The 13,227-nt window shown below is 41.7% G+C and overlaps 1 long non-coding RNA gene across 2 annotated transcripts in view; it reads left to right on the top strand.

Annotated features, from left to right (window-relative positions):
• The window catches only part of LOC134298787 (uncharacterized), a 192,483-nt gene that overhangs the window by 114,456 nt on the left and 64,800 nt on the right, over window positions 1-13,227 (top strand). For both annotated transcript variants that reach the window (XR_010005869.1, XR_010005868.1), the window contains exon 4: window positions 10,691-10,757. This is a non-coding gene — a long non-coding RNA (uncharacterized LOC134298787). The remainder of the gene's footprint in view (window positions 1-10,690; window positions 10,758-13,227) is intronic.

The following is a 13,227-nucleotide window of genomic DNA, read 5'->3' as shown; positions in this document are numbered from 1 at the left end:
CCTGCAAATGCTACATCATCTATACTGTGTCATATCTGTTTATCACTTATCTTTGTCACCTTCTCTCTGCTCAGCCAAGCTCACAGAAATTATGAGTAAATGGCCAAAGGTAAGACCTGTAGCTTAGCAGCAGAACTCATACTCATGAAAAAGGTCCTAGTCTTGGGTTGTTAGCATGCCCAGGTAGAGCTGGGGAATGACTTCTACCTCGACTATGCTGCTATGCTGTCAAGAAGGGACATCCTGGTATTTTCCTACTATTTTGGTCTACAATTGCCACAAATTTTTAATGGATTGTGCACACACAGGCATAAGCCTTCTATGTGTGCAAAAGAATATCTACCACTTGGGTCTTGCAAGGGTCACTATGAAGGAATAAAACCAAATCCTACAGTTTGCCATTTTTACCGATTGTTTGTGAAAGCTGTACAGGAAAAAAGGCTGATAGGAAGAAAATCAACTCATTTGACACGTAGGGCTGAAGATAAGTTCTACAGACACCATGGACTGCTAGCAAGATAAATCAGTGGGCCCTAGCACAAATCAAGCCTAGAAATCACAATGACTAAACTACAAAAATAATCATGCTTTGTAACATAGATGGCAGTAAGCAAAAATGAATGCCATATTTCAGAAAGATAGAATCAATCAGGGAAGCAAAGGTCTACAAGACCTGAGTAGCTCTCAGTCACTTTGGAGGTCTCTCATTCATGGTGTCGTTGCAAGTCGAAGGTAACTTAATCACAGTCAACAATAACAACATCACCATCCATTATTGTACACTTTGACTTGTAGGAAAGGTACTCTAAGGTTTCGGGCAGGGTTCTTTGACATGCCTACCTTGAGATCCCTGTGGTTGTGCCTATGATATATATTCATGTATGTTTTGTGTAAACTTTGAGCAGATTTTGGGATCAACATTAAGGATTTTGATATGATTTCTGGATACGTCGAGGGTCATTCTGAAGGCATTGGCTTGTGGATAAGTTGGCCCATATTTTTGAGGGGGCAGTTTTTTTGCCTAAAATTTCTCAAACTAGTTAGGCCAAATACCTTTCTTTAAACCAAGGATGCTTCTTATGCTTTGAAGTACATGCAGAGCGTGCCCATCCAACCCTCAGACCGGGCACAGGGTGTGAACTGTGCCTCCAGAAAAAGAAAGTGTTTCTTCCCACGCTCCTTGCGCTTATTTTTGGAGACATGACCTGAAATCCCAAAGTGATTTATGGCACCAAATCAAAATCCTCATCAAGAAGGGGCAGAAAACCTGTCTCTACTGAACAAGTGGGAAAGTACCAAGTCAACCCATCACAACTGAAGAGGCATTCACAAGTAGATCATTCTCAAAAGTGGGAATGAAGATTAAAGATTCCTACTTTTCCCCCTGGAAGGATGTGTCTGGGAACAAGAGCCAAATCCTGTAAAATAAAAAAACACCCATCCTGACACTTAAAAGAGGGAGAGAAATGCCTGTGAACCTAAATAAGCCCATGAGATAATACTTTCTCCTGCTATGTTGGGAAGGGGAAAAAAGCCCCTGCTTTTCTTCCCCGTATTCTACCCTCCAACAAGGGCAAGAATGGCAAGCACAGAAGGCAAGCAAACATGCCTTCAAATCTAATTGTTAAAATGAAGCAAGCTGGAGCAGAGTTTGGGGATGCCCTGAGGGATAATAAATAGAAATGCAAGGATGGTGGTGCTTCCCCAAATCACCAGCACACAAATCCCGATTTTTACATAAATACACAGAATGCATCAAGAACAAAATGGGAAACTTGTGTTAAAGAAAGTACCTTACTCCCTTTACTACAAACTTGTTGTAAGGGAAATTGAAACTGTGCAAAACTGATGTTTAGATCCATAAACAAAACATCTATTGTTACTATTAGAGTCCATAAATAATAGAGAACCCTATTGAAGTGAAGGACTTTTGCAGGAAAACCTAGATAATGCCTAGAGTGGACATGGGTAAATGAAACCACAAATACCAGTCTTGTGGATGCAAGGGCCATACTGTACATCACATGGGGAATGGAGATGTCAGACATCATGGGAGTATATTTGAAACAGCAGGTAATAGGGAATATTATTGTTTTCAGTGTGACAATCAACAGAGATGCTGAGAAGAGGATGCAACTTATGCAGGAGGCCCTAAGTGAATAAGTGAAATCGTAGAGAAGCAAAACAGCATACAGTTGCTCTTCCACTTTTACAAATTTGACTGCTGCAGATTTAGTTATTCACAAATGTGATTAAAATGTTCTCTAAGAATTTTCTGCAATGTAAAATTCTGGTCCGCTTCCAGCAGAAATTGACCATAGTCATACTAAAGAACCTAGACACTTCTAGATGTATGTATCCTAGGTAAGAAAACAGCAATTTGTGTTTGTGGTTTTTCACTTTCACAAGGCTTTCATGCCTCTGTCGCTAGTGAATGTTGAAGGTTGTTTCGCAGCTACGGTGACGATACTGTAGTTAACAGTTTAATGTCTATTTTAACTTTTCCTTTTTGTCGATATGTATAAAATATTGTACATAACATATTAGTAATGTAATACTAATACTAATAATAATACTTTCTATCCCGCCCTCTCTCATCGGGGGCACTCAGAACAGTTTACAACATAAAGCGACAGACATTCAATGCCTTAAAGTGCAAGAAAACAATAAACAATCATAAATAAGTGAGAACATACTAAATAGCAAATATCAAATAATAATAGAACCGGAAAACAAATTAAACAAGCCTAACTAAAATACACAAGTAGACAATATGCATTTAAAATGGAATTCAATAATTCAAACTATTAATAGTTAAAAATTAAAATTTTAAAGCCACTATAACAAACCGTTTTCATATTCCAATTCCATTTTGCTTTGCCAGATGTGTTTATAACTCTTCCTCTCCATATGCTTGGGTGCATAAAAAGTTTTTTCATTTTTTTTTCAAAGAGAGCAAGGAGGGGGCCGTTTTAATCTCCTTTGGGAGAGAGTTCCAGAGGCGGAGAGCGACCACAGAGAAGACCCTTTCTCTCATTCCCATCAACCGGTTTTGAGACGGGGGTGGGACTGAGAGCAGGGTCTCATCCGCCGATTGCAGCATCCGGGCAGGCTCATATGTAGAGATGCAGTTGGCCAAATATTAACCAGCATTTTGAATTTTGCCCGGTAGCAAATAGGCAGCCAGTGGAGCTGCCGTAACATGGGAGTGGTTCGCTCCCTGTATGGGACCCCAGTTAGTAATCTGGCTGCTCATCTTTGGACCAGTTGCATCTTCTGAATTGTCTTCAAAGGCTGCCCTATGTAAAGTGTGTTGCAGTAGTCTAAACAGGATGTAACTTTGGTGTGTACGGCCATGGCCAGATCTGACGTTTCAAGGTTCAGATTCAGCTGGCACACAAGCTTTAATTGTGCAAAGGTGCTCCTGGTCACCTCCAACACCTGGGGCTCCAGGGTCAGTGATGAATCCAGGATCACCCCCAGATTGCATACCTGTGTCTTCAAAGGGAATGTTGCTCCATCCAGCACAGGTCGAATCCCTTTACCCTGGTTGGCCTTGGTCTTGACAGGATTTAATTTCAATTTATTGACCCTCATCCAGTCCATTACTGATGACAGGCACTGGTTCAGGATCAGGGCGGCATTCTTGGCTTTTGGTGGAAAGGAGTAATAGAGTTGGGTGTCATCAGGGCCGTAGCCAGAAAAAAAATCCGGGAGGGGTTTTGAAAATTTCAGGGGGGGGGGGGTTGAACCCCTAGCACATACCCCTCCCCGCTACAAACCTGTCAATATCTGCTTGAGATAGTGCCTGGAGGGACTCTTAATGTTTTGCATCTCATAGACTTAGCATGGGGATTTGGTTAACCAGTTAAAATTCATGAGTAAACGAGATTTTTTTTTATAACTTGAAAAATTTCGGGGGGGGGGTGATGTCTCATGGGCCTTGTAGTCCCGTTCCTAGTACTATTGTGGCAGACGAGGAGGAAAACATGGGATTTCCACCGGTTCTGCTTGAATCGGAGCCTCTCCACCTGGAGGATGTTTGTCCTCAGGAAGTTAACCAAACAAGCCTTGGGCAGAATTCTCCCCCGTTTTCCCGAAAGGACAATTATAATAGAGATAGGGAGGCAAATCGCCGGAGTCTCAGAATCGCAGCCAAACAATTAGCTGATTAGGTCTGCTTCCCTTGGGAAATTCTAAGGAGTCATGCATCTGGACAGAGTTGTGTTTCGCTTCTTGTTCTCCAGGGAAAGTGTTCTGTTGGCGGGAAAACAAGACCCTATATAGGGGTTTTGCCGCAAGGGGAACCTTGCGGAGTCAATTGTTCAGCTTGAGGAAAGAGATCGTGTGTGGACTTCGTAACCCCAGTTCCTTGTTTCCCGGATCAAGTTTCCAGCCTTGTCTTGTTTCACGGACTTCCTTGGACTTTGTTCATGCTTCATGTTTGCCTCGTTCAAGTCTTTGATCTAGCCAAGAATCAAGTTTATTTTCCAGCCTTGTTGTCAAGCTACATTGGACTTTAAAGACTCTGTCATTTCCCCACACTTTGCTTGGCAAAGTGTGTGTTTCGGTCAAGTGGATTAAAACTTTGAACTCTAATATCTTATATTGGACAATACATTTCTGGACTATAATTGACCTCATCTGAAAGGTCTGCTTCTGAACTTTATTCTTCACTTGTTTTTATTGACTTTATATATTTCTATAATAAAGATATTAGATAGATTCTGGCCTCTGTGTAAGGTTATTGGTGCTCTGCAGCCTGGGTCCTGACAGGGGGGGGGGGGGGGTTTGAACCCCTAACCCCCCCCCCCCTCGCTACAGGCCTGGGTGTCATCTGCTAGTTAATTTCAAAGTTCTACTTTAGGCAGGTCTTAGATTGAGTAATGGTCCAAGGAGTGTGATAAAATGCTTACCATGATCATGTTATGACTATGTATTGAAGAGGGAAAGGCGATTTGGTGCAGGATAACATTTCCACTGGCCGCAAATAGAAATAGTCTGCTTCCTGTGCATGACATGTACAACCAGATTTTCACATTTTTGCTTATCCTAAACGTATCCCCTGCTTCGAGGCACATCCCCAAGTGCTACTTTCAGCCACTTCTAGTTTTATCTCTTGCTTCAAAAATATTATTGTTGGTACAGTGCCTATTTGTTATCAAGGATGTGCCACAGAGTTGAAAGTCTTACCTGAGCAGTCAGCCTTGGACTCTTGAAAAGCAAATGACAGCCCTCAGCTTTCTCCCACCTCTCAGGCACCTTCACCTGGAATGACTTGTCAGTGTGTAGGCAGTTACCTACTCAGACAGCTTTATAGGGAGGGTGTTAGCTTACCTATTAAAAGCATAATGGTTGTCGCTTGAGGCTTGTCTAACCACAGAAAGGAGGGCATGATTTGGAACTATGGGCAGGTCTTTTGCCTACCTTTGTAAGGGCCAGCTGTATCACTCAGGTGGACTGGGCTCAATTTGGAATTGTGGAATTAAGGTAGGGTTGGACTAGGTAATATGATAATAGTAGTGTATGCTGTGAATGGTTGTAGCCGTTCATCTTGCACACTCATTAAAAACCTCAGTCTAATACACCTAGCAGATTGAATCGTTGCACAAGAACAGGATGAGATCATCTTACCTGTCCCACTTGCATCTCCTTAGAGAAAGAGCAGTATTTAAATATTACATAAATACATGAATAATTAAATAGGTGAATCATCTGCGGGGTCACCAGCATTTTGTAGTGGTTTGAGCATTGGGCTATGACTCTGGAAACCAGGCTTCAGATCCTCGCTCAGCCATTAAATGCTCTGGGTGACATTGAACAAGTCATGCTCTCTCAGAGGAAACCTCTTCTGAACAAATCTTGCCAAGAAAACCCTACGATAGGTTCATTTTAGGGTTGCCTAGATTGGAAATGACTTCTACCCATTGACCTGAGACAAATTAAGAATTAGATCTGATCGCACAGAGTTTACTTTGCACCTCGACAACTCTTCAGTTCTGTGGCCTGCAGGAATGGTGTCCACCAGACCCATCTCCATCTGAAATTTAGTCCCTGGATTGGAATGGATTTCCCATTTATAGCCTATGTACCTTCTAAGTACCAGACTTAACCTTTGATTAAAACAGTCATTACAAAATGGAGGAAAATGGGGCATCTAGGCATGAGTTTAATTGTCTCATGCTGTTTTTTGTTTACCGATTTCATGGATTCATAGAGTTGGAAGAGACCCCAAGGGCCATCTGGTCCAATCCCCTGCCATACAGGAAAACACAATCAAAGCACCCCTAAGGCATGGCCATCCAACCTCTGCTTTAAAACCTCCAGGGGAGACTCTAACACACTCTGAGAATTTATTTTGCTCCCAACCCATTTATCATTTTTCTACTGTGCCATTGTCTTCCCATCTCTCCCTATGAAGCAAGTTCTTCTAATGCTGTATTAGCCACATTGTTTTAGGCGTTCAAATTCACTTGGACCCAAGACATGGAAATACCCTGAATAATAAGGTGGCAAGGCAACATCAAACAGGGGTTTTGCAACGTGGCCCTATGCCAACATATATGTGTGTGGCCTACTTTTGTGTGACCCTCCTCTCTCAGTATGTGTGTGTTTGTGTGATTAGCTAAGCTGTAATTCTCCCTAATCCTCGCATCCACTTTCTTACAGCTACTCAAGACGGTTGTCCTTGGGTGACCAGCCGTTGGCTTGAGAGGAGCAACATCAAAAGCTCTTTGTGTGTGTGTATGAGTGTCCTGAATGCTTCCTATCCATCTTCCCTGACCGGATTGGACACTTTCCAGTGCCAACCAGCGCTTCCAGCAGCAATAGATTACTCCAATCCCATCACATTCTCAGTTTGTGGAGTCATTGCTCATGTTCTCCCAAATCCTGCCTGCTGCGAAGTGCTTTTGCAGGAAGAGGAGACGGAGAGCATTAGGAGTGGCTTTTGGCACAGAAACTGCAAGTCTGGAAGTTATTGAGATGTACTTTATTCTCCACCCCCCACCCCACCCCTCCAGGGCAGAATAGGGTGTGAAACCCCAAAAATTGTTTCTGTCCTTTGATCCTGTGCAGCAGAACAGCGGAGCGTATGGGCATTAAACCCCCCGCCCCCAGATTCCCTTTTGATTATGGCTTGTAATGTGGTTAGATGTATACAGATTCACAGGCGTTTTATGGGCGCCAGTGCCCTCTTGTTGGTTTTCTTTTTTCCTGTAGGTCTGCTGGTTCATTGCAGATCAAGAATACTAATTAAAACAAGTTGTTACATTTTTGCGTGTCGGCAAGGAGAGCTCTTAGAAACTCTGTGCCCCAGACTCCCAGGTTCTCCCATTAGGAATAGCAGCCTGGAAAACTCGCAGCAATCTAATATCTGGTACACTTGCTTTTTCTTGAGGTTATTGCGACTCCCTTTCTCTTGATTGTATGCATAGAATCATTACATTGGAAGATACCCCAAAGGTCACCAAGCGCAACCCTCTTCTGCCATGCAAACACTCCCAACAGATGTCCATCCAGTGTCTGTTTAATCTGTGTTCAGATTGTGTTTGGGATTGTAATTAGAAAACAAACACACTTGCATTATTACTCTGCTCAAACATAGCAAGTTAGAATAGATAGCAGCTTGGAGCAGGGGAGTGGTTTGATCTGTCTGGTATTTTAGGAGAGCTCTGTTTTCTACAGCAATAGATGGGTTTGACTGCATATTCAAGCATGTTATATGAGGTCTGATGAACTCACCTTCCCAGGCACTTGATTTTTTAAAATGAAGAATGGTTGGGAAAGTTACTTTATTGTTATTACGAGAGTGTGAGATTCTCTGGTGGCTTCTTTTCACAGAGAAAAAAACTCATGCAAAATTTATTTTTTGTACAGTAATTGAATGGAAAATACAGTTATGGTTACTTTGATTGCTGTGCAAATCAGATAACATTAGATAGGTTTTATTTACATTGAGTCTTGGGGCCAACCTATGGAGAAGTTGGCCCTAAGAACCAATGTTAACTTCAAATCCTGAAATTCAGTATCAGTTCTGAATCATATACCCTTCAAATGTCTGGATTTGTCAGGGACAATGTCAGTGAACCCTCTGTTCCACTTTTCCAGCTGCTTTTAAAAGGTCCGCAACTTCTCTTTCTTTTGATCACTTTCCCTATTTGTTCTCAGCATCAGTGGATGCAAATGTGAAAGAGGTTTGTATCTAACTCAGCAAGGGGAGAAGAGGGATGGGGTAGAATCCTTGTGGATTTGGGAAAAAGTAATCTCATGCAACATTTCCCAATTTGTCTCTTCTTCCTCCTTAATACCTTTTGCCATCATGACCAAAATCAGTTTGTACTGGGCCACATGTCTCTATTTTCATCTCCGAAATGCTGGATAATAGTTTTGATCAATACCTTATCTTTGAAGCTAAAGATAGCCTTCCCTGGTTTTTATTTGGATGGAAAACCATCAATCAATATCAGATGTCATGGAATACATTTCAGAGTAGTGTGCCTTGCCTATGAAATTCATGGGGACACCATAAGTTGATAGAGACATAAAAGTACATGCACACACATTCATGCCAGTGTGATTGTCTCTGCTGAGTCAGTTGCTATATGGTATGTTAACACTTAAGTAAATCCCATTGATTCAAACTCTCATTGGGTTTAGTGATGGATTTTGGACCCTAAATTAGCCTAGTCTTATTAGTAGTCTTATTTTCTGCAATACATTTATAATTTCTGCAACTTACAGGGGGAAATATGCAAAATGCATGCAAATTGCAGCAAATGCGATTAAAAATAGCCTTGCTTGTCAGTCTCGTGCCAGAGCTCATATCTCTCAAGACAGCTGAGCAGCGCTTGTAGGGCAATCTTGTCATGCTGACTTAGTTGGCCAGGCTCCAAATTCAGGCTCTGAGTCCTGAAACGGGGTTAGTAGTGGACAGGGAATAGAGATTTATCCCTGCCTTTTTTGCTGCACTGTGGAAAACTGGAGCTCCCCTTGGAAAGTACCCGCAACACAGTGGCTGGAATCTTACAGGTGGACTGTGTAGGTGTAGCTATGCCAGTGTAGACAAGAGAGGGGAAATACTATAGCTGGGATTGGAGAACAAGATTGCTCAAAGTTGATGTCAGATTTGGGTAAGATCCTACACCAGCATATACTGTATATACTTGAGTATAAGCCTAGATTTTCAGCCCTTTTTTTAAGACTGAAAAAGCCCCCCTCGGCTTATACTCATGAGAGGGTCCTGGTTGGCTTATATTTGGGTAGGCTTATACTCAAGAATATAGGGTACATTTATTATTTTTCTCTATTATTATTGGTATTATTACATTCATTATTTTTCTCTATTATTACTATTACATTTATTTTACTCTATTTTTATTATTATTAATACATTTATTATTTCACTCTGATATTATTATTATTATTATTATTGCATTTATTATTTTACTCTATTTATTATTACATGTATTATTTTCCTGTATTTATTATTATTTTTACATGTATTATTTTACTCTATTATTATTAAAAGGATACATAAGCACATTTATATTGAAGAAGATGAGAATAATGATTTGATCAGAGTTGAACAATCTTATCTTAAATTTGAGCTTTATGTAAATATTCAAAAACATTTAACCTACTGATGCCTCAATTAATGTAATTTTATTGGTATCTATTTTTATTTCTGAAATTTACCACCCTCGGCTTATACTGGAGTCAATGTTTTCCCAGTTTTTTTGTGGTAAAATTAGGTGCCTCGGCTTATATTCGGGTCAACTTATACTCTAGTATAAACGGTAGTTTCACATAGGTGGATGTGCATCTCTCCACCACCCAAAAGTTGTGGAGTCCAAGAAAAGGGTCCCTGATGTTGTTGCCAACCAGTGAAGAAGGGAGGTAGATGCGATTCACATCATAGAGAAGCAGGTGTCCTCACCTGCCATGGAGGGAAGAGATGAGGCTGCACCTACAAATATAGTACACCCATCTTTTCCTCCCCATTGAAGTTCAGAGGTGTCATATCTTTAGTCTAAATTGCCTCCCTATTTTTTCCATTCTCCACTGGACAGCAACAACAACAGAGCCAAAATATCCTAAAGCAGGAATGGGCCAACTTCGTCCTTCCAGGTGATTTGGATTTCAACTTTCACAATTCCTAACAGCTGGTAGTCTATTAGGAATTATGGCAATTGAAATCCAAAACAACTGGAGGGTCAAAGTTTGCCCATGCCTGCCCTAAAGGCACCAGGTCCCATCTGTTCTTGGAAGCTAAGAAGAATAAGCTCTGGTTAGGATAGGACACTAGCAACAAATACCAGGTGCTTTTTTTCATAGAAAAAAAATTGGCCAAACTACATCTGAGAATTTGTTACAAAATCCTATGAAATTCATGTGATCACCATAAGTTGATAGAAGATTTTAAGGCATACCACACACAAAAGCAATGCCATCAGGAAGATTTCACCGTTACGGGCCAGTGGGAATGTAATGAATGCGGCACAAGGACAATTGAAGATATCCTCAATTTATCCCATATCTTCAACATACAGCCTCATCCCCATATCCTGAACTCAATAAGGATCAAAGTTGTTCTATGTCTTTTTTCCTCATTGGTTCACAACCCTGAAAGGATTATGCTGCTACAACTTGATGACTTGAACTTTTAAAAAAGTTATCTCTTACTTTGCAGCTCACAACATGATGCTTACCTCATCCAACAGCTTCAACCCAAATCAAGCCAAAATACCAAGGAAATGGTAAGTTGATGCTTTTGAAACCATATTGTGAGGAAGGGGAAAGATTTGTAATGACAACCAATAACATAAGGCTAAGATCATATCTATTGCTGGCAGAACTAAAAAGTTGGAGGATGGGAAACATATGAAAGAACCATGATAAGCCAAAGGATCTTCTGGAATTGGCCAATTTGAATGGGTTCTAGGGACTTGGAGCACCCACTTCTAGACCAGTCAGTTGCTTTCTTGGCTTATAGCCAAGAGGTGGAATGGAGCAATAGGTGCTCTTGGATGCAAGTTGTGCAAGTTTGGAAATCTGGGAGTTTGCATGCATGCGCATAACGCCCCAATTAGATCTTGGACTAAGTCTGAAAAGGAAACAAGCCGCCACTTGAATAGGAGCTCCCTCTTCATGCATTTTAGCAAATGTTGGAATGGGGTGGGGAAGGTGATTTGTGGTGGCAACCAATGGTTGTAATTTCTCATGTTATATACCATGCATTTAGTAACACCTGAACTCCCTTCCCTGAAGACTATCCCACAGCTCAGATCAGAGCATCTTGCAGTACCATTGGGGAATTGTTTACAACTCGCACTAGCATCCTTTCAATTACAGCGTGAGAACTCTCTGGCAATGAGTTTCCCCAAAATCCCAGGATCCTCTTGAATGGCAGTGAAAGTGAAATGAGAATGCTATATTTACATTTGTAATGTGAATACCCCACTTGTTTAGAATTTTGCTCTCATATGGACCAGGTTCTTTGAGAAGGCCATGACGGAGACATGACATTAAAACCTTTCAAACTCTAAGAAAGTTAGTAAGTGACACCAGAGCCATTTTTGAATATTTGAAATATTTGAAAAGCTTGTATTGTAGATGGAGCAAACTTGTTTTCTTCTGCTCTAGAGCATGTGTGGACAAACTTTGGCCCTCTACGTGTTTTGGACTTCAACTCCCACAATTACTAACAGCCTACCAAAACATCTGTAAAGCCGAATTTTGCCGATGCCTGCTCTAGAGACTAGGTGAACATTTACACTGACCTTTGTAAGGGGCAGGAGATAGCTTTGTCACACCTGCATGAGGCATGGAAGTAATTTGTGTTGTGGCCTTGAACTGCATTTGAAAAAGACACATGTTACTCTGAATTTTTCCTGAGAATCTGTAGCAAAGCACAACTTTGGGCCTGTATAAAATGGTTGGGCTGGTTCTGAGCTGGAGACAACCACAGCTGTTTACATGGCTATCCTATATTTCCAGGGCTTGGGTAAACTAGGGACACCAGATGGCACTCAATATCCCCCTCTTTTTCTGCTCATAGGGGCAGCCACTGGGCATGACATGGCTAGTGTCCTTCACTCATTGCCTGGAATGATGTCAGCTGAGGAGCAAGGGCAATTGAAGAAGGGAGAGGGGAAAGGAGAAGAGGGCAATTCCTCCTCTCCCCCTTTCCACATTGCTCTGGCTCCCTCTTGAAGTCACTCCAGGCAACAAGCAATGGACACCAACCATGTTCCATTCGATAGCCAACACTTGGTGAGAGTAGGAGGGAAATGGTAAGCAGGAGGGAGGCAGCACTGAACTAGATTTGGTGCTGCTGGATGGTCATGACTCCTTTCTGCCTTTTCAAAAACCAAGAAGCTTGTGGTCCAAACCATTCTGGGACCAATCCGAAATTTGACCCTCCATATTGGCCTCAGGAATAAAGTGTTCATGTAGAACTGCTCCAAGATATGGACGAACAGATTCAAACTGCAAGAAGATTCCACCCAAATATCAGAAATAATTTCCAGACGATCAGAGCTGCTTGACAGTGGATTATTCTGCCCCAGAGTCCAGTGGAGTCTCCTTCTCTCGAGGGTTTTAAATAGAGACCATCTATCAGGAGTTTTGATAGTGTAATCCTACATGACGAAGGGTTGGACTACATGGCCCTTGAAGTGTCCTACAGCTTTTATTTACAGTATTTATATTCTGCCCTTCTCACCCCGAAGGGGACTCAGGGCAGATCACATTACACATATAAGGCAAATATTCAATGCCTTAACAACATTAAGAACGAAGACAAACGCAGGCTCCGAGCTGGCCTCGAACTCATGACCTCTTGGTTAGCGTGATTTGTTGCAGCTGGCTGCTCACCAGCCTGTGCCACAGCCCGGGCGCTCTATGATTCTATGAAGATTCCATGATTCTAAATTTCCTTTCCCCCTCCTGGTAGAGGTTTTATCCTTGGATATATCTACACTGTAGATTTAATGCATTTTGACACCACTTTAACTGCCAGGGCTCAATGCAGCAGATTCCTGGGATTTGGAGACTTGTGAGTCTCCAGCACTCTTTAACAGAGAAGGCTAAAGGCCTTGTAAAACTACAACTTCCATGATTCCATAGGACTCACCTATGACAGTTAAAAGTGATGTCAAACTGTGTTCATTCAGCAGTGTAGATGCACCCCTGCTTGGAAAAAGCCCCACCACCATTGCTGTCCAA

This window comes from Anolis carolinensis, chromosome 4 (genome assembly GCF_035594765.1).
Source record: "Anolis carolinensis isolate JA03-04 chromosome 4, rAnoCar3.1.pri, whole genome shotgun sequence".
NCBI classification, from domain to species: Eukaryota; Metazoa; Chordata; class Lepidosauria; order Squamata; family Dactyloidae; genus Anolis; species Anolis carolinensis.
The sequence above is the reverse complement of the archived record's forward strand: the minus strand, read 5'-3'. Positions and strand labels throughout refer to the sequence as shown.